A 25,559-nucleotide genomic window follows, 5' to 3' on the forward strand; every position below is an offset into this window, starting at 1 on the left:
CAATCTGCAAAGGGCATCTGATTGAACTGATGTTGGAGTCTTTCTGTGTGTCCCTCTATATTATTCCCGTCTATTGCTCACTCATCATAATGAAGCCATACTGAAACACTGACAACTTGTCCGAGTCCTTGAAATCTTCTCTGTACATTGAAATGAGCCTATATGCTTCATTCAGATAGCACTAACAATACACTGAACTTGTAATCTGCTTTTTTAAATGTTTACCAGGTTTCTTTCAAACTACAGAGAAATGTGGATTATAGACAAATGCATAATTTTCATACTATATTGCAAGATAAATTGTTTTTATTATTTATACAGTACTGTAGGTGTTAATGGCACTAAATACAAAATTCCACTTTCAGTGTTTTACAAGCTGGTGCACCTCAATAGATTTTCAACTGTTTAAATTTAAAACAAAACAAGAAACCACTGAATTTTGGCTAAAGTCTGTGTCCAAAGTTGCTTGCAAACTATTATGAGAAGACTCGTTTCCTATCCAAATGAAAATCAGGAGAATAAACTGTAAGACAATGACGCATCTCATATATAGCCAACAGCAAATTAATTAACTACCCACTGCCCATATACTACCATATACATACATATGACTAATGCTGAAACCTAGCTGCATTTTTCCCAATAGACATAAATGGTCTGATTCTCCTTTCATTTACATTGCCATAAATCAGGGGCATACACTAGAGCAGTGGTCCCTAACCTTTTCATCTGGCGGGCGCCAGATGAAGGACCACTGCGGCTGTGGAACACCTGCCGAAATGCCGCCGAATTTCAGTGGCATTTCGGCAGCGACGCCTCTTGATGACGTCACTTGTCGACGGCAAGCGGCGTCATCGAGAGGCGTCCCCACCAAAATGCCGCTGAAATTCGGCAGCATTTCGGCGGGTGCTCTCCCGGGGTCCAGGGCGTGGGCACATTAAGATGCCCCCACGGGTGCCATGGCGCCCACGGGCACCGCGTTGGGGACCACTGCACTAGAGTATAACCAGTTGTGCCCCACACACTGAGAAAAAAGTTCTGTCTACCTTCCCCAACCCATATTCTTTTAAGACCTATGTATCCAAACCCACCACAACTCCGTTAGTCAATCAAATACATCCTGGTTAACAGCAAAAACCTGAGCAATGCTTTTTAGCTTGGAGATTCTTAGTTCTTCTTACATGTTTGTACAACATTTAGCACAATCGGTACTGATCCTGACAGGACTTTCTGCTGGCTACTATGTAATTAAATATTAATACTTCTGTACTAAATATTCATTGTGTAGTTATATATAAATACTTAACTTACATGATGGATATTAATTTTTATTTCATGTGGGAAGGGTTTTTTGGAGTACTTTGGATGCCTAGGAATACCATTTTAATATTTAATATATATGGTAAAATGTTATTTTTCCTAAGCTAGTAAAAGAAAAGTGAAGTTGTTATGGCCCAGATAAGCTATTATATGAAGGCAGGCAACACTCACTCACTCTCTCTCTCTTTTCCTTCCTTCCTTCCTTCCTTCCTTCCTTTCAGGGGGAGAAATGCTTTTCATTTGGGGGGAAACTTTTTTGTTCACTTGTTCCTTGAGCTGAGACTTTGGCTTGGTGTGCCATGACTTTGGCTTCACACTTCATCTCTATATTAGCTATTTTACTACTTCTCTGTATCCCTAACTCCCACTTCTGCCACACTAAGAATCCCAACTGAAACTAGTTCACAACTTAACTGTCCATTCTTTCAGTAAACTTCACACATAAAAGAGGAAAAAACGTAATCTGGAGAATCTTCAAACTTAATTTGTCAAAGTCTCCTTAATCTTCTGAGTCAGAAATCTTGATCTCTCACTAAAAAATTCTGCTGTCATGGAACACCTTTCCTTTCCCTTTCTGGCACTAATCAAAAAGCCCAGCAAATACAATGGTGTTTAGGCTGTTGCCATCGTTGTATCCTAGTATAATTATCTTCTGGAGTAATATAATCATGTTGGGACTATCTTACTTCCTGGATAGATGAAGTCTGATGTAGGAATTTTGGCCCAGATAAGCTATTTTAAATCCTATTTTAAATCCTTCCTAAAAACCTCTAATTTGCCATGATACCTACAAGCAACTTGACAGCAGTTAGGCTGTTGGTGTGCAGAGAACTCCCTGTTGGGCTGTCCAATATTGTCTTATTGTTTACTTGTACTCCCCCATCTCTCTCTATTCATCTGATGTCTCTTGTCTTATTGTAGATTGTAATCTTCTGGAGGCAGTCTGTTTTGTGTTGGTACAGTGCCTACCACAATGGGGTCCTTGTCCATGAACAGGGCTCCTAGGTGTTGTGGTAATACAAATAATCTTCCTGCAGTAGTCTTTTTCAGCCACAGATGAAACTTTTGGTGGCTTGCCATCCTCTTCTTATACAGCAATTTATTTATTTGTATTATGGTAGTGCACAGGAGCCCCAATCATGGACCAGAATTTCATTTAACTAGGTGCTCTAGAAACATAGAACAAAAAGACAGTCCCTATGCCAAAGAGCTTAGCATTTTCAGATCTCTGTGTGTGCTATAAATGCCTTTATTTACTTACTCCTCAATTTTGTCAAATTTGACCTTAATTACTCAGATCAATTTAGTTACTACTTCATTTTATTCTGTAATTAACTCTCTTGAATTTTTAATTTCACACAACACCAGTTGCTTCTGGTCTCCTTTTAGCTGCAGTTGTCCTTCAAGGTCCTGAGTGGTCTGAGGTCTCTGTGCAAACACATGCTTTCTCAGTGGGTGCAGTCTGGAAGTGTAGAGTGCTGACACTAACGATTTCCAACTAGAAGAAACGACATCTCTATCAATAAAAAAGTATTAACTAGAATACAGAATTGCTGCTGAAAGAACCAGGTTAGTCCATGTTGGAAGACATGCAGTGTTGTGCTTTCTCTATGAAAATCAGGGGGGATTACTGATTTCAATGTTGGAGAAAGAAGAGCTACTCATACTATTGGCTGCTTTTAGAGAAACCAGGAAGTCAAACAGGAATAAAGGTGCTGTCAGTAGCAATGTGATAGATTCAGACAGTGGATTTAAAGGAGGATGAAGAAAAGTGGCAGATTGTGGGAACAAGGAAGGGGAAAAAAACATAGTCCCCTGACCTAGAAATCAGCAATGGTTATTTAGGTTATATTATTAAAACTCTCCTAATGGGGAAAAAAGCCCTTTTGTCATTTATTTAAACTGAACAAGACTGAACAAAGTATTTGAGAATATATTGCAAGGATCCACTCCATGGTGGCAGGAGTGGGACAGGTGAATTAATAGGGGGTTTCCAATCTCTAATTCCTGTGGTCTTTTTCTGTGATAATGAAACAATAGTCACATTTATAATATGGCCAATTATCTAGTTTCCCAAACTCTTATCCGTAAGGGAGCAATACTGGGGCCCCCATGAGTAGGTCTGCCGAACATGTGCACCTTTACTTCTCTGAAGGAATCTTGCAAACTAAGCATGTCATTTATGCAACTACTCTCACTTACCGCAGGTCTAAATTACCTCCTAGCTTTACACACAGTACCACAGTACCACACTCTGGGGGTTATGGACCACAAATGCTGTGCTCCAAATTAATATACAACCCAGGTGCAGTGTTTGCAAATTATTGCAGTCAACAGACTTGGCTAAGTACATGTGTCTAAATGATCACATAGGTCTTCTCTACACATGCACACACAGTTCTTAAACATTGCATAGTACTTCTGTTAATTACAGGATAGAAGTGTGATCCTCCTGGAGCATATCTCATGACTTCACTATAAGGAAGATTTTTCTGTTAAATTAAAAAAATCATAATATATGTCACAGAACCATAAACAGCCTCGGAGCTAGCACAGCTAAAGTACTGACCTTTCATTATTGTCTTGATATGTCTAGTAATGGAAGAGATTACATGACATTATGCAAATACTTTTAAAGATGTTTTTGATATTTTGCAGTGTTGTGGTAACTGTCTTGGTCCCAGGATATTAGAGATACAAGATGGATGAGGTAGTGTCTCTTACTGGACCAGCTTCTGTTGGTGAAAGAAAGAAAAGCTTTTAAGCTACAAAGATCTCTTCTTCAGGTCTGGGAAAGGTACTGAGCATCACACCTAAATGCAAGGTGGAATGGGTAGTTTAGCATAAGTAGTTAACCCATGTTGTAAGAGAGCATTCAAGGTGAAGTGGCCCGTTAACACCTCTGCAGTCAGGAGGAAAAAAGGGTGGGTTGCACATTGTTTTAATAAACCATAAATCCAGTGTCTTTATTAAATCCATGATTTTTAGTGTCTAGCAAAGTTATGAATTTAAACTCTCAGGCTCGTCTTTTGAAAGTGTTGTGTGGGTTTTCTTTGAGGATGAGGCTTGAGAGGTCAGATATAGATTGACTGATTGTTTTGTGAACGGTGTTCACCCAGGGGTGATATGGTGGTGTGGTGTTTTTGCCTTTTATAATTTTTCTGTGTGAATTCATTCAAGATTATAGTGATTCTCATTTCACGCACATAGTTGTTACTGGAGCATTTAGTGTACTTTTTGAGGTATGTCATGTGTTGTGACAGACCTATGAATAGGTCTAATATCCTGTTTTTTTTTTTTGTGGTGTTAAAACTCCTGGATTTTATTTCTGCAAATGGACTTCAATCTAAAATTATTACACACATTTTTCTACATATAGTGTTAAATGTGTAAAATCCCAATCTTGTGAAAGGATATCTGCAGTCCCAAGTGTAGATACTTACTGAACTTCCTAATTCTATTTTGCAGTAAGGGCTCTTCCCCTGAGGCTTGTTTTGACCTTGAAAGAGAGAATCTGAACTCCATACAAAGCAACATTTGGTTTAGACAGATTTTGAATGTTTGTGTAGTTAAATTAAGCTTCAATTTAGACAGTGTCTCCATCTTCCTATCAGAGGGGTAGCCGTGTTAGTCTGGTTCTGTAGAAGCAGCAAAGAATCCTGTGGCACCTTATAGACTAACAGATGTTTTGCAGCATGAGCTTTCGTGGGTGAATACCCACTTCTTCGGATGCAAGCAGTCACTTGCATCCGAAGAAGTGGGTATTCACCCACGAAAGCTCATGCTGCAAAACATCTGTTAGTCTATAAGGTGCCACAGGATTCTTTGCTGCTTCCATCTTCCTGTTGCCTAAGTGACCACATAGCCTTTCTCATCTATCAAATTATACTGTGTACTAACTGGAGCTAGTTATACATTATACATACAATATATTCTGCATTATAGATACAAATATATTCTTCAGTATATATTTTGAGAGCTGTAGTTCATGCTGAACATTTTCAACAAATAGCAGTTTTATATCAGCACGTCTTTTTCTTTATGATAAAGAATTTTAATACCTTCTTACAGACTAATGTAATTTATCGTTGTTTTGAAGGACCATGCACAGCACTAGTGTTTTTCGTAGCTTTTACTTGATTTTGGAATTTGAAATATTTCAACTTCTTTGTGCATTCCAGCTTCTACACTTTTCCCCCCATGCTCTGTTAATGTGTTTTTGATTGCTTATTATCTCTGTAATAGACACTGCAATACTTATTTTTACATAGACATATAATGATGAGACTGTTTCCTGCTCTAGATGTCTCATAAAAATAATAGTTAATAAAGGACTGTTGGAATTATTTGCTAGTGAGAGACACTGTATCAGTGCATTGGCTACTGTGTATCCCGGCAACACTTGCAATCTGAATGAAAATCCATTAGTGTTTTGCATTCATACAGTGAGTGGGCTCTCTAGCTGAGAGCTGGAAAATTTGACAACTGTCCAGCAAAGGATAATGATCAAACCTTCTATGATTTGTTTTTATGTTAAATTTGGCTATAACACTATTCTTCACTATCAAACCATGATATGCCACGATGCTCCATAAAGGCTTAATTTATGATAAGCTTAAGTGACAAGCTATAAAATGTATTGTTTCATTAAAGAATAGATTTTTTTCTAGTATAATGACCTTTTAAAAGTAATCCATGCTGCTTCTTATCCTAGATATCAAATATTTTTTTAGAAGCTAACTGGGTTTATTATAAATTTCAAAGAGAGCTGTTTCCAAGTGCTCCAAAAGTATAGATATATTATTATATACAGCAGTTTTCTTTAACATGCAATAACTTGGTCTTAAAACCCCCTAAACTTTTAAGAAGAACGTCATGCCATTTATAAATGGCGGAATTTTATGTGAACTGGTGCAACAAAAGTAATATGCTTGCTTTTTAAAAAAATGTGGATTTTTGAATGGGTTGACCTGCAGGTTACAGCACAATACTTTGATGTTGTTTCTAGTACTCTTTCTCTGTTTAGAGGTCTGTCCAATGTTCAAGTTACTGTTAATGGCCTTCTATAGAATGAGAGGGAACACTTTATAATGACTAGACCGTACAACTGGGAATCAGGGGAAAAAACAGTTTTTCCTATCTCTGCTACTAACTCGCTGTGTGACTTTATAAAAATAACGTTTCTGTCTATCAGACTTGCCTACATTGCAAGGGTTTTAAGAGTGAGAATTAATGTTTGTAAAGCATTTCTTCATTTAAAATTAAAGTATGAAATCTGGGTTCCACATCTGATTGAATTATTCAGTAGCAAACTTTAGTGTGCTATGGAAGCATGCTTGTCTAGTCCTGTGGTTGCTTATTGTGACAAGCCTCATGGAGGTTGAGATCAGACCTTACTTCTGATTTAGTTGGGCCTAATATTAGGTCTGTGTTCAGACTAACCAAATATTTTAGCGTTGACAATTAATCCAATCAAAGATGCAGCCAGCAACCTTCAGCTGCAGGGATTGTCAGTCTATTGCAATCTAGCAAAGTATATTCAGTTTTTAAAACCTTTTTCTTTATGAGATTCATGTGCCCTCAATCACCATTTTTCTTTTTATAATTTTTATGTAACAGTTTTATAGGTGATACATACTAAAGAATCTTTGCTTGGTCAGCTAGTGCTTTGCTGCCACTCAGCCTCCATAACTTCATTTCCTTGTTGTGAAAATCAAGTGTACAAATCTCATTTGTAGACATAGGATTAGAAAACTCTTACTTTATTAAAAAGAAGTAGCCTACTTGGTTTTCCTTATCCAGCAGAATCACCTATCAAGTGTTGACTCAAATATATTTGTTATTAATGTCCAAATTCTGATACACTCTCTTGCGCAGTGTGGGGAGAAAGGTATAAGGGGCCTTCCCCTTGGCCAGTCCATGTAAGGACTGGGCAGAGTCTCAACCTCAGGAGCTCCTCTAGCTCTACTCCTTATAGGAGAGAAATAAGCTTCCACCCACAAAGGGGTATAGCCAAGTATGCACAACCCGTGTGCACCTGGGAACTCTGGTAGGTAGCCTGCATCTTGTTACTCCTGCGGTGGTATGGCTCCACACCAGCTCTTTATAAATATTTACTTAGCACCAAATAGGAAAAAGGAATCTGTCACCTTCCTTAATAAACCAATATTGCCTATTCTATAGTAATGGCCCAAAACTCTGCAGCTCATACAGTATTTTGGACAATTAGTACACAACAGAGTATAATGGCTAGCAGTAATAGACAAAACACTGATAGCTCAAATTATAACAGGTACACACAATCACACTTGGTGGTCTTACATTTTTTGGATAGATTTGAAATAACCTATACATAATAAATGTCCAGAGAGAGAAGTTTTCACCAAAGAAAAAATGAGAGAACAGACTATGATATGACAGAATCTCCATTATGCTCCAGACTTAGAAGAGAGAAATTGTTTGGGACCATATATGGAGCTCAGTTTTGCAAAGTGCTGTGAGCACTTGCTGGGGTGCACCGAACACCCTAACCTCCCATTAAAGTCATTTGGAGTTGAGGGTGCCCAGCACCTTCCTGGAACATGTCTTGTAAAAATATACAGCACAGTAGCTTGAATTATAGCAGGTATACATAGTCATTCTTAATACAGTCTATCGAGAGATATAAATCAAGAACTTGTAATTTCTTGAGTCCAGCTTCTGGGAGGAATAAAATGTAGTTTTAAAATTAATATGTAATCACTGTGTTTGGAGTTTTGTATTCTTCTGAATAGCACAATGCATAATAATACATGACATTTAGAATTCTCTGTATACATTAGTTATTTGTTATTAATGGTAGAGGAATTCAAGCTTCACTGAAGGTTGTTCTCTGTAGGTGCCCCTACATCAACAAACTAGTATAATTTACCATTTCTGTGGTAATTTGTGTATTGTCTACTGCCTCACAACTGCTAGAATTCAAAGAATGGAGCATCGATCATGGGGTTTTTTTCTGCATACACTGCACTTGCATACCACATAATTGCTTCATATTGAGTACTGGTTCCACTTTTATTATTTATCATGGCACCTAGGAGTTCTAGTCATGGACCAGGACCCCATTGTGTCAGGCATTGCACAAATACAGAACAAAAAAGGAAGTCCCTGCCCCAAAGAGCTTATAATCGGACGTATAAGACAAGAGACAATAGATTTGGGAGTACAAGGACATAATTAGACAATATTGGTCAGAATTATATGCAGTGTTCTTAGCACAGCAGCAGCAAAACTGTTGACAAGGTTTTTGTAGCATCATGGCAAAGGAGTGTTTGTGGGTTTTGAAGGACGATGAGATAGCTTTGTGGATGTTTACAAGGAGTGTCTTCCAAACATGAGGGGACAGAGTGTTGAATGGATATGAGCCCTCTGAATGAGGGAACAGCATATGAGCATGAATGCATCTGAGCAGGGTAAGGTTGCATTTATAAAGGCCAGGGAAAAGCATGTTGCAGTAGTTGAGACACCAGGTGAGAACTTGGATGAAAATTGTAGCTGTATGGATGGAAGGGAAAGGCCATATCTTAGGCATGTTATGCAGAAAGAATCTACAAGATTTTGACATGGCTTGGATTTGCAGGCTTAGAGAGAGGATGAGGGTGAGTACTAGTTCTGAACTTTGGTTAGGAAGAGGTCAGTCATGTCTCTGAGTGTGGTTTCAGTGGTATGCAAGGGTTGGAAGCTGGATTGGAAAGGATCTAGGATGGAATTGGAGGAGAGGAACTCTAGACAGCAATTATAAAGAATGTATTCAGTGAGCTTTGAGAGGAAAGGGAGATGGGGCAGTAGATGGAGAAGCATCTTCAGTTCTGATCTGGGACCCATATTTAGTCACTGGAATGTGGAGTCTTAACTACAGCAGCTGTTAAATAGCTACAAGTTTTGCTCTCGCATTCTCACCAGAAACAACTTTTTACAGATGCATGGACACACCCACCATCCCTTACTTTCATAGATTACATTCAACTATCAGGTCAAATTTTCGAAGGAGTATCAACTCAGACACTGAAATTATGCAGCTAATCATAGATGTGTTTTAAAAGATGTGCATGCACACTTTTGCATGCCTTGAACTTAAATGTGCAAATCCCTGATGTGTTCCAGCTAAGGCCAGATGCATGCGTACCTATATGCATATGTAACAATGACAGACCCCGGCTGTTGGTGGGCGGGATTGAACCTGGGCCTTCTGGAACTAAATGCATGAGTCTCTACTGTATGAGCCTCAAGCTATGTGGCTCTTAACTAAGGCTGTAGCAGACTCATTAATCTCTAAGTGGCCTCAGTGCCACTAGAGGGGACAGAATACCACATCCAGGAAGTGTGTGGATTACATTTTAAAAAAAGTGATTTGTAACCCAACACCAGCCAAAGCTGATCACTTGGAGCTACACAGCTCCTGTCTGCTAGATCCCTATGCAGAATAGGTGTGTTCATATAAATACAGTTTGCTCCTGAAGTCTCTCCCCCTCCCCAACTAGCTGTCAGGGGAGAGTTCATTCAGACCCTGCTTACATCTCCTCCCCTAGGCCAAGAATTTGCCATCCCAGCAAAGATTATACCAATTGCATGTGTTCTCCTCAGAGGGTCTGAGAAAACCCACTATGGCTGCCACAAGCCTGTGAGCTAAGTGTATCACTTCTTCACTAACCACCCCAGGTACATTGTAAGTTAGTCTGTTTACTGGCCTTATAACCCTGTCGCACCTATTGAGAATGGGCATGGCAGGGGCAGAGGGGACTTCTTCATGGGCTAGGAATGGTGAGGGTTTCCTTGAGGGCACCCCCGCCACTGGGAGAGGCCCCTGTATCTCTTGCTCAGGTACTGGCAGAGCCGTCCCTTGGGTAGGGCGAATTGGGGTGACCACTCCGGGCCCCGCGCTTTGGGGGGCCACACAGGCTGGTGAGATTGGCCAGCACTATCAGTCCCAGAAGACATAGGCAAGGGATCTAGGGGCATGGGGGTGCTGCAGAACCACCAGGCTCCTGGATGCCAGCTCTGCGTGCCTGGGACCTGGGGCTCTGCCCAGCCGCTGATTCAGAGCGGAGCCCCCAAGCTAGCAGGGCTGATCTGGCCCTGCACCCCCCTAGGGACGGCCCAGTGTACTGGAATGTCCAGGGCACCAGGGACACCTTCCACTTGTATATCCCCTCTGTCCTAGGTGTGTTGTCATAGGCATGTTTTTCTTCCAGGGGTCTGGGAATGTTGGTGGGACAAGCTCCTTATCCCAGGCTGGTCTCATCATAGGTTCGATCCCAACCACCAAAAACCGGGGTCTGCTGGTGTTACAAGAGGGGACAGAACACCACACCCAGGAAGTGTGTGGGTTACATATTTTTCCTAGCTGAGGAAGCGCATCCTGAGCTTCAGAGACGTCCCAGTTGAAATCCTGGATGAGTACCCACTTGTAACACCGAATACATGCAACCTTGATTGGTGTGCATGTATCAAGCAGTGTATATTTGGGCATAACATTGCATTTGCTTTGCACATGTAAAATTGCGGGTGCATATTTACAAGATGTTTTTGGAAATTTGGCCACTGTCTACTGCAGAATGGTACAGTGTAAGATTGTTAGTTGTTCCTGCTCAAAGTTTAGTGTAACACAGGTGCTAAAAAATGGTCAGCATGTGGAAAAATGTCAGATTATTATAAAAAATGTATTTTAAACGAAAAATATGACATATTGGGATGCTCCTTCATCCTGTAAGTGTGAGAAGTTTTTTGACAAGACCATTATTTTTCAGTAATGTGTCAAGATATAAAAGTACAGACTTTTTCCTTGAAATGAACAAATGTTGCTGTATTAAGTATATTCAGGGTGCCTAAATGGTTAAGAAAATCCTTTTGAAGGTCATTATGGGAGGCATACTATGTAATGTATATTAAGACAAATCCCGGTTAGAAAACTGAATAGCTGCATTTGTCAATCAAAGTGCAAAATATCGCTGAATTATGGTGGCAGTGACTTATTTAATCATTTATTCTTTTCAAACATTCTTTATAATTTTTTCATGTGTGTGCCTACTTAACACACACATTTGATTTTCCTCATTCTAAACATTTCCACTCCTCAAGCACATAGTAAATTACACACAAGCTACTCCAAACTTAGATGGAGGCAAACCAAGAAATCCTGGAAATTATTAAACTTGTACCTTTATTCAAGAAATATATGCATAGTTAGGGACAATGAAATAGGATTTGTATTAGGTTCTTTGGATCCACTTTCGTATGGTTGGTATTCCAGTATGCTTTGGAAGCAGCCAGTTGAATTATTGGTATTAAATGAAACCTAGGCAACAGGGTGTGTGGGGAGAGAGCTGGCAGAGAGAGAATGAAACACAGAGGCGGGGTCAGTGAGATGACAGACACAGGAGGTGAAGGGCAGAGGAGAATAATGAAAAACTGATGCAAGGGTTGCAGGAAGAGACTGAAACATGGAGAGAAGAAAGGGAAACACAATGAGAGGAGAATAAAGGGAAACAAGCACACAACTTTGTCATAAAAATAACAGGTGTCCTCAAATTTTGACAACAACTGCTGGGATGTTGTGGCACTTTAAAAGTACAGGAAAATTTGGGGATGGTGCCCTGCAAAAATACAGTGGAGAGGAAGAAACAGAAAGAGCGGGCCCAGTCCAGTGGAATGACTAACACAAAAGGATGGGGGTGTAATTAAGGCGTTTGGGCTCTTCTGTTGGCCATCTTGTCAGCAGGTGTTGAAATTCTTTGTAAAACTTGCTGAAATTCGTCTGACTTGTTGTGGCAAGTATGCTTTGTTAACCACCAGAATATAAGGGAGGTGGCAGTGACTCTGGGCATTATGCTGTTTATGTTACCTGTAAAACAAAGCCTATGTATGAGATGAGTTTGGACCCCGTCTCCATATCTGTGAGCTTTGTGACAGGATAGGGCAACTGCTCATTCAGAAAGACAGAGATTGATGAAAATTGTCTGCCGCATTACTAGTTTCTATTTGTTTGGGATGGGGTGAGAGTAGTTTGTACATATTGTAGTCAAGTAGCCATGTTCACTCCAGTGATAATATTTAGAAAATATGTAAATGTGTAACAAAGCAATATGTTTGTTTGGAACTACAGAGATCATGCTTAGACAAGTGTCATAACTTGTTCAGGGTATCTCATAACCAACAAAGTAATTTTTGCTATAAAACTATTATAATAAACAGGCTAAAATTATTTAGCCTACACTGATCTGTTTTCAACTTCTTATGCCTCAGATATGTAATTCTTATAAAAAGAATGTTTTTATGTCAGTGATGAATGGATTTTATACCACTAGAGGAATTTGCCTCAGTGTTAGTAAATCTGCACTTTCCATTCCAGTTAGATTCTGATTAAAGAGGAAAGGGAGAAAAAAATTATAGAAAACAGAGCTGGTTTTCAATGTGTGTTCTCAGGAAAAGAAATAATTATGTACAGGATGTTAGGCTTGTCTGTTGTTTTGTTCTTACCCAATATTGCTAACCCGAGTCATTCAAAAATCATGAGTCAGGCCCAAAAGATTTGTGAGCTTTAAAAAAATCATAAATAAGAATTTTGCCCTCTGGTTTCTGAGGCATTAATGTACACTCACTTCACATTTCAAGATATTATCTCAACCAAGAGGCTAGAAACTTAAATTAAAAATGAAAGCAAAGATTGTCATACAATTCACTCAAGTAGTCACTGAGCCAGGTAGACAGAATTCCTCTATAGCCTAGTGCTTAGGGCACTCAGCTGTGGGGTGGGGTGACCCAGATTCCAGTTCTTGTTCCACTGAATATTTAAGTTTCTATACAAAGGTGGAACTGCTTTGACTGGAAAGATTGAGAGACCCAGTAGCCTGGGGGTCAGGACACTCACTTGCAAGAGGAGACAGCTGGTGTCCAGTCCCTGCTCTAGAGTGGGGATTTGAACCTTGGTCTCCTATATCCCAGAGGTGGGTGCCTTAACCACTTGGCTAATGATTATAAGGGTGGTAACTGCTGTTACTGTTTTGCTATGTGATTCTAGCCTGAATATTTGAAACAAGAAGTTTTTAAAATATCTAAACGAACCCTTTCAACATTTCTGATTTTTTAATTTGTTTGTTCCAACAGAAAGAATTCACTGAAATTGACAAAAATGTGCAAAATGTTTTGCACCAGTCAAATGTGCATTTTCAACAAAAAAATGTTTTGACCAATTTTTTTTGCCTATTTCTAATGATAGGTACACTGTAAATAAAATTCAAATGGCACTTTTTTCCAATCTGGCCTTTATTTTCAGTCATCTAACTTTCTATAATTTGCCTTTGCGGCTAAATTCTTATGTGTGGGGTCTCAAATCAGTAGTGAAAATATTTAAAAGTTGCATAGAGACTTCTAATGACTTTTGGCTGATCTGATCATAAAGTTAAGACAATTTGAAATGCTTGCTTTGTTCTAGAGTAACTCAAAAATGGCTATGTTCTAAAACTTCAGCTCTGGCTTTTATGTTTGTTGCCTTGAATGAGGCCTATTGCGTTTTTCCATGCTGAAAAGTAGTTGCTTTTGGAATTCAAGTCACAATCCCTTAAGAATAGCTTATTGAGCCTCAACGAAGTGTTTGTTTTTCTTAATTTCAAAAAGGTAGAAAGTTTCAGTGCTTAGGATGTCTGCAGGTTCCATTTTTTTGAAAAGCCACAGAATTGTTCCCATAACCACAAATAATTATATGGGAGGACGGGTAATAAAACCTGTATAAGCAACTAGAAGTAAATATGTATTACCTAGGATATGTTGTACCTTTTCTATCTAATTATTTTTGGGTTTTCTATAATGTCCCTTGCTGCAGTATGTAAATGCTTCACAGATCAATTGGATCTGTATAGTAATATCCATAGTAAACTGCATGTTGTCTTAAGCTCTTTGCCTTTCCCAGGTTCTGGAGTACTCTCCTTGTGTATGTTTTTGTTTTCCTAAAAAAATTTCCTCCTTGACTCTCAACTTCCCAAAAAACCCATGCCAAACACCAACAAAAAATCAAACCTAGAAAACCCAGTTATGGTGGGAAAACTTTATCATTAGTTTATTATTATCTTGGTGTGTACTGCCTCAGCACACTTTTTTTGGCAACTCTACAAACCTTTCTTAATTTTTCAGCATGTCAACAAACTCAGTGATATTACAATTTACGGCTACTTTCACAGCGTATGTATCTGTAATTTAGCAGTTGAATGCAGGAAAACTGATAAGCTTGTTTGAATGAGAGGCTTGTCTAAGGCTTAACTTGTCTGTACTAAAAGTAAAAACACATTGTGACATGCTTTTTTGACCATTTTCAACATAGTGAGCTGTGTCCACACAGCAGCTTAATTCATAAGACGTGTCAACTTTGTATCATCGTTCATTGTATTTTATATCTGAGAAGGTACTTAAATACTCTAATTGATAACATACTCTCAACCTCACCATTTTGATTGTATATTCATGTGGAACTCTAGGAAACGCATGGTTGTTACTATACTGCATAGTGTGGTCATTCTGAAACTTCACAGCAACACTGGGATTGAACTCAGACATACTTCTCATCCTTACACCTACCAGTGTGTGACATGAGCAGTCAAAAAGTAGAACAAATGACTGAAATGTGAAGCAACTGTTTTGTTGTGTGCTGTGCCATAATTAAGGCTACGTTTTAGTCACGGATATTTTTTAGTAAAAGTAATGGACAAGTCATGGGCAGTAAACAAAAACTCATGGCCTGTGACCTGTCCATGACTTGTACTATATACCCCTGATTAAATCTTGGGGGAGAGGGTGGCCCGGTGGGTGCTCTGGGTGCTCGGGGGGGGTAGGGGGTGCCAGGGGCACACGGCCCGAATCAGGACCCTGGCTGGTGATGGGGAGAGGGGCGGGGGGCAGAGCTGGCAGGCTCCCTACCCAGCATCTTGCGGCTCCTTGGAAGCAGTGATATGACCCTCTCTCAGCTCCTAGCTCTGCACGCTGTTCCCACTCCAAGTGCCGGCTCCGCAGCTCCCATTAGCCGTGACTTCCATGATAGACTTGCAGCCTGTTCTTAACTCTAAAATCTGTTTTAATATTTTCCCACTGTATGAATTAAATAAACCAAGTTAAATTTTAAAAAGTAAAGAAAACAGTGATCTTATGTGCAGCCACAGTGACCTCCCACATGAGTCAGCAGTAGGATTTTAAAGTTGGATCTTCAGTTCCTTGACCCAGACAGCAACCACTTCAGCTACTGGGGGGGGACGGAGGGGGAGTGAGAGTGTGTGTGTGTGTGTGGGTGCGCCAGCCAGCCAGCCACTGTGGCAGGACATGACACACGTTTTGCCAGCCAAGTATTTGCTTATTGATAACCAGTGGGTCTGATTCTTTCTTGGATAAAATATTAGATAACCAGGCTCAATCAGTTTCTTAACTATAGATAAATCAGCACAATACAGAAAGGGTTAATGCTTTCCCCAATCTGGAGAACTGACTTATAGCTTACATCTTGGCTCTGTTCCAAAATCATGAGCTGAATTTGGGTTAAATTTCTATTCCCCTTGTTACAATAGAGAAGCATGCCAAATCGTCTCTTCCCTCTTGTGCTGAATACAGGTATTGGGTGATGTCATAAGGTAGTGAACCTGCACCTATTCCTTTCCAGATCAGGCATTTGCCCCCTTTACTTGGCACACAAAACCCAGTTATTCACAGAAGGGGGATAGCTCAGAGGTTTGAGCATTGGCCTGCTAACCCCAGGGTTGTGAGCTCAATCCTTGAGGGGGTCATTTAGGGATCTGGGGCAAAAATCTGTCTGGGGATTGGTCCTGCTTTGAGCAGGGGGTTGGACTAGATGACCTCCTGAGGTCCCATCCAACCCTGATATTCTATTAATAATTTTACTGGGATAGATACACACTCAAGCACAGCACTGAGTTGGTTTATTGGAAAGATAAAACACATTTAAGGGGAGAGGGATAGCTCAGTGGTTTGAGCATTAGCTTGTTAAACCCAGGGTGATGAGTTCAATCCTTGAGGGGGCCACTTAGGGTTTGACCAGGACAAATAAGGTTCAAGTAGCTATTTAATGGGGGAGGAATAACAGGACACAATAGGATTAAATTTAAAGCCACAGTGGCTGTGTTTATTTTCTTTAATCAGTAACGGGGATGAGTTACAGCTTGGGCAAGGGAAGAACAAATTATCAACTAAAACTGTTATCTAACTAAAACAAAAGGGAAGCGAAAAAAGAGGGGGGGTTGGCAATGAAAGCAAACACTTCTGCACATGCACGGAGTGAAGCAGCAGGCAGAGAGAAGAAAAAAGGAGGAGAGAAAAAAGGAGGGCGGGGGGTTGGGTGTAGCAAAAGGCAAAGTATTTGCAGAAGTTACAAAATACGTACCACACTTCAGATGCAGCTGACCAGCAGCCCGAACACCAAGTACATGACAGGTTAGTGGGACGTGATTTTATTTTGATACGACACGATACGACACAAGCCAGCAAAATCGGAGGAGGCTCCTGGCTGATAGGGTGATCAGGCCTTTCAGCTAACACGCGGGGACTCCTCCCGATTCTGGCACAGGATACAGTTTTGTCTGGGGACCCTTACTCGTGCCAGTTTCTGATTGGTTCCCTTTTTACTTGCATTAGCACTGGATTGGCCCTAGCTCTTTCACCTTCCGGGTTCCGGGCTGGAGCCCCTTACGTCAGCAGAGGCTGCACTCGGCACGTTTCTCCTTTGTCCGAGACAAGCTTGCATGTCTGTATATGGCTCACAGGGGCTGCACCTAGCACTATAATATAGCACACGGCACTACGGTGTTACTGAGCAAGGCTAAACTTTCGTCTTTTGAGGAACAAGAACCTGACCCAAAATGGAGGCTGCCTTGTTCTTTTACTAAAACAAAAATGGCTATAGACCGACAGTTGGCTATAAAGAAGCCGTGTTTGAGCATGCATTTTTAGGGTTGCAACAGGGTTCTGGGGCAAAAATCAGTACTTGGTCCTGCTAGTGAAGGCAGGGGGCTGGACTCAATGACCTGTCAGGGTCCCTTCCAGTTCTAGGAGATGGGAATATCTCCAATTATTAAAAAAAAATTATTAACCATTTATGTAAAATAATATTAGGCAAGGGAATGGGTATAGACCAAACAGGCCAAAAGGGATGAGAAACTAAGGAAATTCAACGGCAACAGTGAAACAATAGCACAATCTCTTTCCCCACTTTTAAAGGTGCTCAAACCCTTTACCCTCTCCTGCGGCCTCTAATCCCTCTGGTGCTGCAAATAGAGCTGAGATGTGCTAGCCTGGTGTGGTTGCTGCTTCTCTGGTGGCTGCTCAGTCTGTGCCTCCAGCCTGGTGGGGTTGCTGCTTACTAGGCCTTCACCTGTCCTCAGGACACACATGAGCCTCAGTACAAAGTGTTCACCACTGGCACCAGTCTAGCAGTGTCCATCACACGTCCTGTCCCCACGACTCACACATCTGCACCTAGAGCAACACAGTCCTTCTTTCTTCTTCCAAGCCCCCTCTCCCTCCCACACTACAGCCAAGACAGCGCCCACCCTCTAGTTTCTCCCACTGTCATGGATTCCTTCAGCTTCATGTTTCTTTAGGCCATTGATCCTCCAGGACGTGGCTGCTTGCACTTAGGTGCCACCTACTGGGTTATTATAGAAGATTTACAGATTCTGCTGCATTACCACAAACCTTTCATCCCTTTTCTTATCAAGTTTCCTTATGTATTTTGAAAGTCACAAACCCAGCTGTATCAATTGTCCTTAAAAGAGAATCCCTATACCGAGCACATTTTTCACATTTGGCATTGTTTCTGACAGGTTCTGCGTGCACAAAGAGAGGTTATATACAGTTTACCTCCTAGTAATTTCCACTATAAAGCTTAGCATGAGTACAAAGCATTCTGGGAGTCCTGTTTATGGTTATACATTTTAGCATGAATACAAAACTTTCTACAACTAGATGATATCGGCTAAAATGCTAAACAGCAGTAGAATGCTGAGGATCCAGGATTTCTAGGGTTCTGTTTTGGGCTTTAGGAAGGGACAGGAGTGGATAAGCCTTGGGTCTGCCATATTAGAGACCAGGGTTCTATACCCAGGTGTGCATAGAATGACCTTGCAACTTTTCAGTTATCTCATTTGCAAAATGGTGGGGAGCTGATATTTGCTTGCCACCTATGGTGAAAGTATTGGGCCTTGTTTATATTTCTGTATACTTCATAGTCATCATTGTGCAAGAGATATCTACTCATGATATACTGCCTTCCAGTCCTGTGTACTTTCCCTTAGGGTAAGGACATTTTGATGGAACCTCTTTCTCTACAGTGCAACAGGGAGACTGATTTAGCTGACATGCAGAATGTCCCACTTGAGAAATCAGATTCTTCTGCTCCAAGAGCAGAGGCCCCCATTGCTTGTGTTACAGGAGAATCTCCACTAGCTATTAGCAGTATAGGTCTGTGATACACAGATGAGTATTTCTGATTCCAGTAAGTAGAGGACACTTGCACTTCATGTTTTTGTTTCTTCTAATTCTCTTATATATGGAGATATACCTATCTCATAGAGCTGGAAGGGACCCTGAAAGGTCATTGAGTCCAGCCCCCTGTTTTCAGCAAGTACTGATTTTGCCTGAGATCCCTAAGTAGCCCCCTCAAGAATTGAACTCACAACGTTGGGTTTAGCAGGCTAATGCTCAAACCACTGAGCTATCCCTCCCTTTTCTTCATAAACTATATCAAGTTAAATCCTGTTTTCCTGCAGACAGATTTAATATATTTCCTCCCCATCCCTGTACTGCTCCAGAAATAATTTTAAAAGGCAGAGGGCAGTTCTGGCTACTGAGAAGGAAAAGCACGCAAGAGGTTGTGCAGTTTCCCTGCTTTGTTTCAGGCCACTTGTACCTATTAATACCAGCATAATTGCTTTCATAAGTGCAGGCAGAACATGCTCCGTTGTCAGTTGATTTTTTTTTAACATTTTAAAATCACCTGCCTCTGACAACTCATGGTTATAATTTTTGCTGAAAGCAATGAATGGTCAGTGGCTGTCCTTGCTTGCAGTGTCCTGCTCAGTGCTATGTCACTGTATACCTTTGCAGAGTACTCTGTACTGTCAGTATTATACTATACAATATGAATAAGCAATTTGTTCCTGAATGTTATACTGACACTTAGCAACATCACTCTCCTGTTTGCTGTTCATGATATCAACAAAAATTTACTATTATTTAGCATTATACAGACTAGTTCTCTGCAGTGCTTAGAATTAGATACAACAGATGTTTATAATTCTTTTCTCTGGGCTATGATGTAGAGCAGGTTAGCAACCCCTAGAGAGGATGTTTGCTTCAGGGACTGCCCACTCTCTCTCAGTGACAGGTCAGACTCCTTGCTGTGAGGAAGTTGACTAGAAGTTTAAAAGAAAAATAAGTCTCTTAAAAATATTTTGCATTTCTGGAGGCAACTTGCACTAAAATTCCCTTCCCTGTCTTACATGCACAGTGGATTGAAATACCAATATTTGCCATGTAACATCAAATTCTAAATGGGCTCCAAGGTGAATTCAGCTTTCTGTGGAAGCCAGGCTAAAAGTATATTGAAATTAAACATTCCAAATAGTTTAGCTAGTACAATTTTTAAAATTCTGTACTAGTACAAAAGAACATCCCACAAAAAAACTCCAAGTGTTTTCTGCCTGGTAGAAGCTTTTTCATATTCTTGTAGTAGAAAAGTTCCTTTTTGTTTCATTTTACCTAAAGACGGGCCTGAGTGGTGAAATTTGGATTCAGATCCAAACTTTCCCAAACTTTAGAGATGTTCAGATTCAAGAGCCCAATTTGGACCATTATAAGAATCTTAGACGTTTAGATCAGAATCTGTACTTGCTCAAAGTACAGAGTGGGGAACTGTGGATCTAGAGTTCTTATGCACAGCCATCTCTGCACTTAACGTTTGTGTTTTGAAGGCAGTTTTTGTTAACACATGTATGGTGTGTTCAAACCTATGTCCGATTTTTTCTTTGAATCCTTCAAATCAAATGCTGTCCAATAAAAAAAAAATTGTTTGCGCAGGTGTGAAATTTTCAAAAGACCAGCACTGTCAGAAGTGGGGATTTTCTCTTCATGCATTTTGGCTTCCAGATTGTGGCATTTTTCTTCATATAATTTCTGGATAAAACCTACACGAATTTAAAGGTAGAGAGTACATATCAGTAATCAAGGGTGGACTACATTACAGGAAAGTTGCAATCGTTCCCAGAATAATTATTATAAACCCAGGAAATTCAGGGTTAAAGAAATCCAATATTGTTAAGATACGGGAATGCAATAGAGTATACAAACAACTTTAACTCTGTCATGCAGTGATATCATGAAATAACCATCTGATTATGATTAATACATTGTAGAGTTAGTGGTTCCAGATTGAATAGATCTGATTTTTTTTAAAGTAGTGGCACACTTTTTTCTTCCCTTCTCCCTCACCCTAAATTCTAAAGCCCTAAGATCAGGAGGGACTTATCTTGGATGGCAGAACTTCATGCCTACTCTCTCTGTTGAGTCCAACTGGCTCCCTTCCCTAGATCTTCAAGTGGCAATGAATGGTGCTTGGATCCTCCACAGCAAATGTTCTCTGGTAAGATCTACTGAAGCCTCTATCCTAAAATGATCTTTGGGATCAAGTGAGATGGAAAACATCCGCTAGCAACTCACTAACTGATGCAGGACCAGGGAAATGAATACTTGTGAACCTGGGCTACTGTTTGTGATCTCAAAAGAGGCACAACTTAATCCTGATTTTGTCTGGGTTCTTTGTGGACCATTCATACAGACTTAGCCAGGAGGTCTGGCTAAATTCCAAGGAGTCCCAGTGGGCACCATACTCATTGCCATATTGCTAAAAAGAGGGTACATGTTTAGGTCCTCATGCTTTTAAATAACAAAACCTGGGGCTGCATGTTACAGATCAGAATCCAACCCCCCAGAGCAGATTTTTTTTGTTTTTCCAGTTGACGAATGGGAGCAAAAATGGAATTTTGGCCTGTTGTCACATTTGGGTTTTGTGATCTATAGAGTCTGGGTTTTTTTCTTTTCATTGGAGCATCTGAAGGTTGTAGCACATAGAGGAAAATGAAATTTCAGAGGGAGATGTTATTTCTTCTCTCATTTTAAAAGAGAAGCCAGCTGTAGTTGCAAACTAATTTGTTTTTGAAATGATGATGTCAAGAAAAGCTCCCTCTTGATTCTCAGGGGTTTAACCTGCCAAATGTGAATAGATTCAGTTAATCACTAGACCAGCTAATTTTCAAATAATACAGAAACCTCTTGAACTGATAAGTCAGAGAGGAAAATTGATTCTGAACATCTAGCCTTTGAGATCTCTGAGAACATCATCTCATTCATAACAAGGCTGCTTCAAGGGCTAACAAAATTTTCTAAGAAATAGAATATGAAACCATTCTGAAAACTTATCTTTCATTGTTGGGTGAATAGTCTGATAATTGTTTACATCCCTTAGTGCATTCACAAACTTGTATATGCCATAAAGCTTTAACACAGTGATGCAAGCTTGGAGAAGCTTTGAGAAAAACACTTATTGTATACCAAAAGAGATGAACTTGTCTGGTATTTTATCTGTATTCCTTATACTATTATTGAAATATGGGTATTTCATATTAATCTTTCCTGCACAGACTCTTTTCTATCACAACTCCCCGATCCTTTTCTGCCTCCTTCCCTCTAGTCCACTTCATCATACTGCTCTGTCTTTATTCTAACGATGGTTGCGAGGGCCTTCTCTCTGTTACCTCTCACAGGCTGATGCTATGAAAATTACTTATTTCACAACTTCAGCATTATGACTTCATTGCAGGGTAATTTAGAAGGAGCAGGTGAGCTGTGATGGAGTTAGGTAAATAAGGATGTATAAATGTAATGGTTTCAATTTCAGTTTACCCTGGCTTTAGTTTTACAGAAGTTCATAACACCCATATTCTGAAGTAAGTTCTTGTGGGTTCACACGTGAGATTGTGTGAAATAGTTGCAACAATTGGCAAAAGTACTGAAACGAGGGGTTTTCACACATCATTATAAACTCACAGATGTGCCTATTGTGCTGAGATTGTTGCCATTTTCTGAGTTTTGACTTAACACAAAAATGCAGGCTCTTTCCAGTGGTGAAAGTAGTCCCATTTCTCAGGGGGTTAAAAAGGCCTATTTACATATACGAGTAGCTCTGCTTTTTTCAGTCTATCTCTGTTCCACATTTGGAGTTACATATTTTTACTTTATAGAGTACAGGCAGAAGGGATCAATTATGAATGAGGAATAAAAAAAGAGTTCCACTGATGTGGGAAATGATGAAGAAGCAAATACCTTGGGTTTGGCATAAATTTGGCTTAAATTATAATTAAAAGCAATTACCTTAAATGTATTTATAGCACTGTTAAAACTGTTGATATGAGGGTCTGCATTTTTAAAAGTGGGTATGATGTGTTCTTTTGCGACTGGCCAGTAGTTGCCCAGTCCTGTGTTGTGAACAGAGAAATGCCTACAGACCTTGAATGTGACATGTCTTGAACACTTACCCTGTAGAGTTAGATTTTGTGCTCTCCATTTATTAGCTTGCCTTTTTTTCTACGTATGTAGAATTCCCAAATTTTTAAAACACACAATTAGAAATATGACATTTTCAGATAATCAGTATTTCCTGTTAATAGGCACTCTGACAGGACATAAAGCCACTTTTCCCAACCATATCATGAAACTCTAATTTCAGTCATTTTCAGCCTCTAGCTCCAGATCTATAAATCCCTAACCTATCTAAATACTTATGAGGAAAAGATGGACTTTGCAGTGTGCCCAAAAGGATAACTATTCCAGTCTTTGATAAACCAAAGAGGGAAGTATATTCCAGAGTTTAGGACCCCTCACAGAGAATGTGAAGCCAGGAGCTTCAGCCTGGGAACCTCTGCTGATTTCCATTATGATAGTATGGAAAAGAAACTGTCTATCAGGTAACTGGCCTTCAGAGTTTTGTACACCTTGAATTCCTCCTGGAAACACACACTGAGCTAGCACATGCACAGTTCAGAGTATTGAGGTTACATTCTCCCTACATGATACCACTCAACAAGTGGTTGGTTTTTATTTTTTGCACTAATTGGAGCTTCCGTTGTGGTCCCAATGTGCAGCTCCCCCATCAAATACATTACAACAGTCTAGTCTTAAAATGATGATGGCAAGAATGAGGATAGTTACATCTGTATTAGAAACAAATTTTTGCTACAGCTTGTATTTGGTTCTCCAAAGCCAATCCTAGATTTAATAAAATTCCAAGATTTCAAACATAAATGAAAAATGGGAGATAACTCCCTCAATCATGGAGTCAGAGATTCCTCTCATCAACTCTTTCAGTTACTTCTTCCAACCTGTTAACTGCATTTTGGTCCTGTCTGAACTCAGCCATAGGCAGCTTGCTCTTATCATTATCTGATTTCACAAATGTATTGGGCTCTTCATGTCACTGCACCAAGTCTGATTTGATCTGAGTAAAATCAGCATTCTGAATACACTACAAGTCCCTGTTTCCATACTACCTCTACTAACTGACTCCTATTTTGAATAGGAGAATTGACAAAATTGATCCTCATGCTACCCTAATTTCTTTGGGGGTGGACGATCAGTTACCTAAAACCAACATTTGAGTTGATGATGAGGTATAACTCCATCCACTCCTGCCAATGATCACAGGCTTTCTAATAAAACTGTAGCTGGCTGGTCTAATAAACTAGCAGGAGAACTCTATCTTCATCCTTTGCTAGGAGAAAATAATCAGCCAGCACAATGCAGTTACAAGCCAAACATAGTTCTAAAACATAAATGATCAGAATCTAGAAAATCGGAAGATTCATGAAATGATTAGAGATGCCTTCTCAGTGACCTTCACTAAAAATGGGAGGTATGATACAGTCTGATAACTGGAAATAATTAATATCAAGCCATTTTTTCTGAAGCAGGGACCCCACAGTAGATTACTTAAGCATAGCTCCTCTGCAGGATTACAACCTCCAACAATAATGAATCCAGTATTTCTTTTCTGGCTTATACAAGTCTAGAAGAAGGTGATTCCAGCTCGCACATAATTGAAGTTAGCTCGCTCAGTGAGCAATAATGGCTTGAAAAATAAGGCAGAAGAGCCTTTATTTGTCTCCTCAGATTATCACTCAGTCTTTGTGAGTGCAGACAGTTCATTCCGAATCCTAGTGATTTTTTTTGTTTTTACCTTCAAAGTAACTTGAAAACTTCACAGGGAGAAACTTGATCTATATTAGGAATGGGAGAGCTTCTACACCTGAAATAGGATGTGAAAATCACAGCTGTATATTCTGTCCAGTCTGTTGGGTGAAAAAGGAGATAGACTCCAGTTTAGGCTTAAACAGTTTCTTGTAGCCTTCATTATGTACTTTTTAAGACAATGCTATTAGCTCCTATGAATAGCATATATACTTGCAAAAACAAATAAGGCAATAAAAGTAAATGGCCAAATTACCTCTCCTGGGGACAGGGCGACTCTTTTCACATCTTTGGTCTTTGCTATGTTTTTCCCCTGTGTCTTCTCCACTCTCCTATTGTCAGTCCCTTGTTCCGTAGCTTTATGCAGACTCCATTTACCCAGTTACCTCGTCTGTGTACCTATCTATTCTAAACACGCATAAATCACAATGATTTACCTAAGGTAATATATTTTTGTTTGTCCAGCTAAAACTTACTTTTATCCATTAATGGCTATTAGCCAAGACTGTCAGGGCTGCAACTACATGCTCTAATTGCAAGAAGCCAGAATTGGAAGAAGCCTGTTCCATATACTTCCCCTGAAGCTCTGGTACTGGCCACTGCTGGAGTCAGGATGCTAGGCTAGATGGACCATTGGTCTCACCAGATATGGCAGTTCTTATGTATTTGTATACATCTGCCATCCCTATTCTCTGTTGTCAACACCTCTCTCCATCCAGTTCCTATCTTAGTTGTTATCCTTCTTACTGATCAGTTTTTTGTGGCCTTGGGTTTTGGCTTGTCAGTTTTTGTTGGGAATATGGGAAGCATGCCTTCAGCTAATAATTCCTGCTTAGCGCACTGTTCACCCTGGTATTTACACAGATCAAGTTTTTACAATTAAGACACACAAGCCAGGTTTCATGGTTAACACA

General features: G+C 39.9%; 1 protein-coding gene and 1 long non-coding RNA gene across 2 annotated transcripts in view; one reads left to right on the top strand and one right to left on the bottom strand.

Moving 5' to 3' along the window:
• RYR3 (ryanodine receptor 3) overlaps window positions 1-25,559 on the top strand; it is a 637,001-nt gene that overhangs the window by 78,406 nt on the left and 533,036 nt on the right.
• On the bottom strand, window positions 853-16,889 carry LOC120404169. The gene is made up of 3 exons (XR_005597837.1): window positions 16,733-16,889; window positions 3,890-4,055; window positions 853-2,818 (listed from the first exon to the last, which is right to left on the bottom strand). It is a non-coding gene; the product is annotated as an uncharacterized LOC120404169 (long non-coding RNA).

Source organism: Mauremys reevesii, linkage group 4 (genome assembly GCF_016161935.1).
Source record: "Mauremys reevesii isolate NIE-2019 linkage group 4, ASM1616193v1, whole genome shotgun sequence".
NCBI classification, from domain to species: domain Eukaryota; kingdom Metazoa; phylum Chordata; order Testudines; family Geoemydidae; genus Mauremys; species Mauremys reevesii.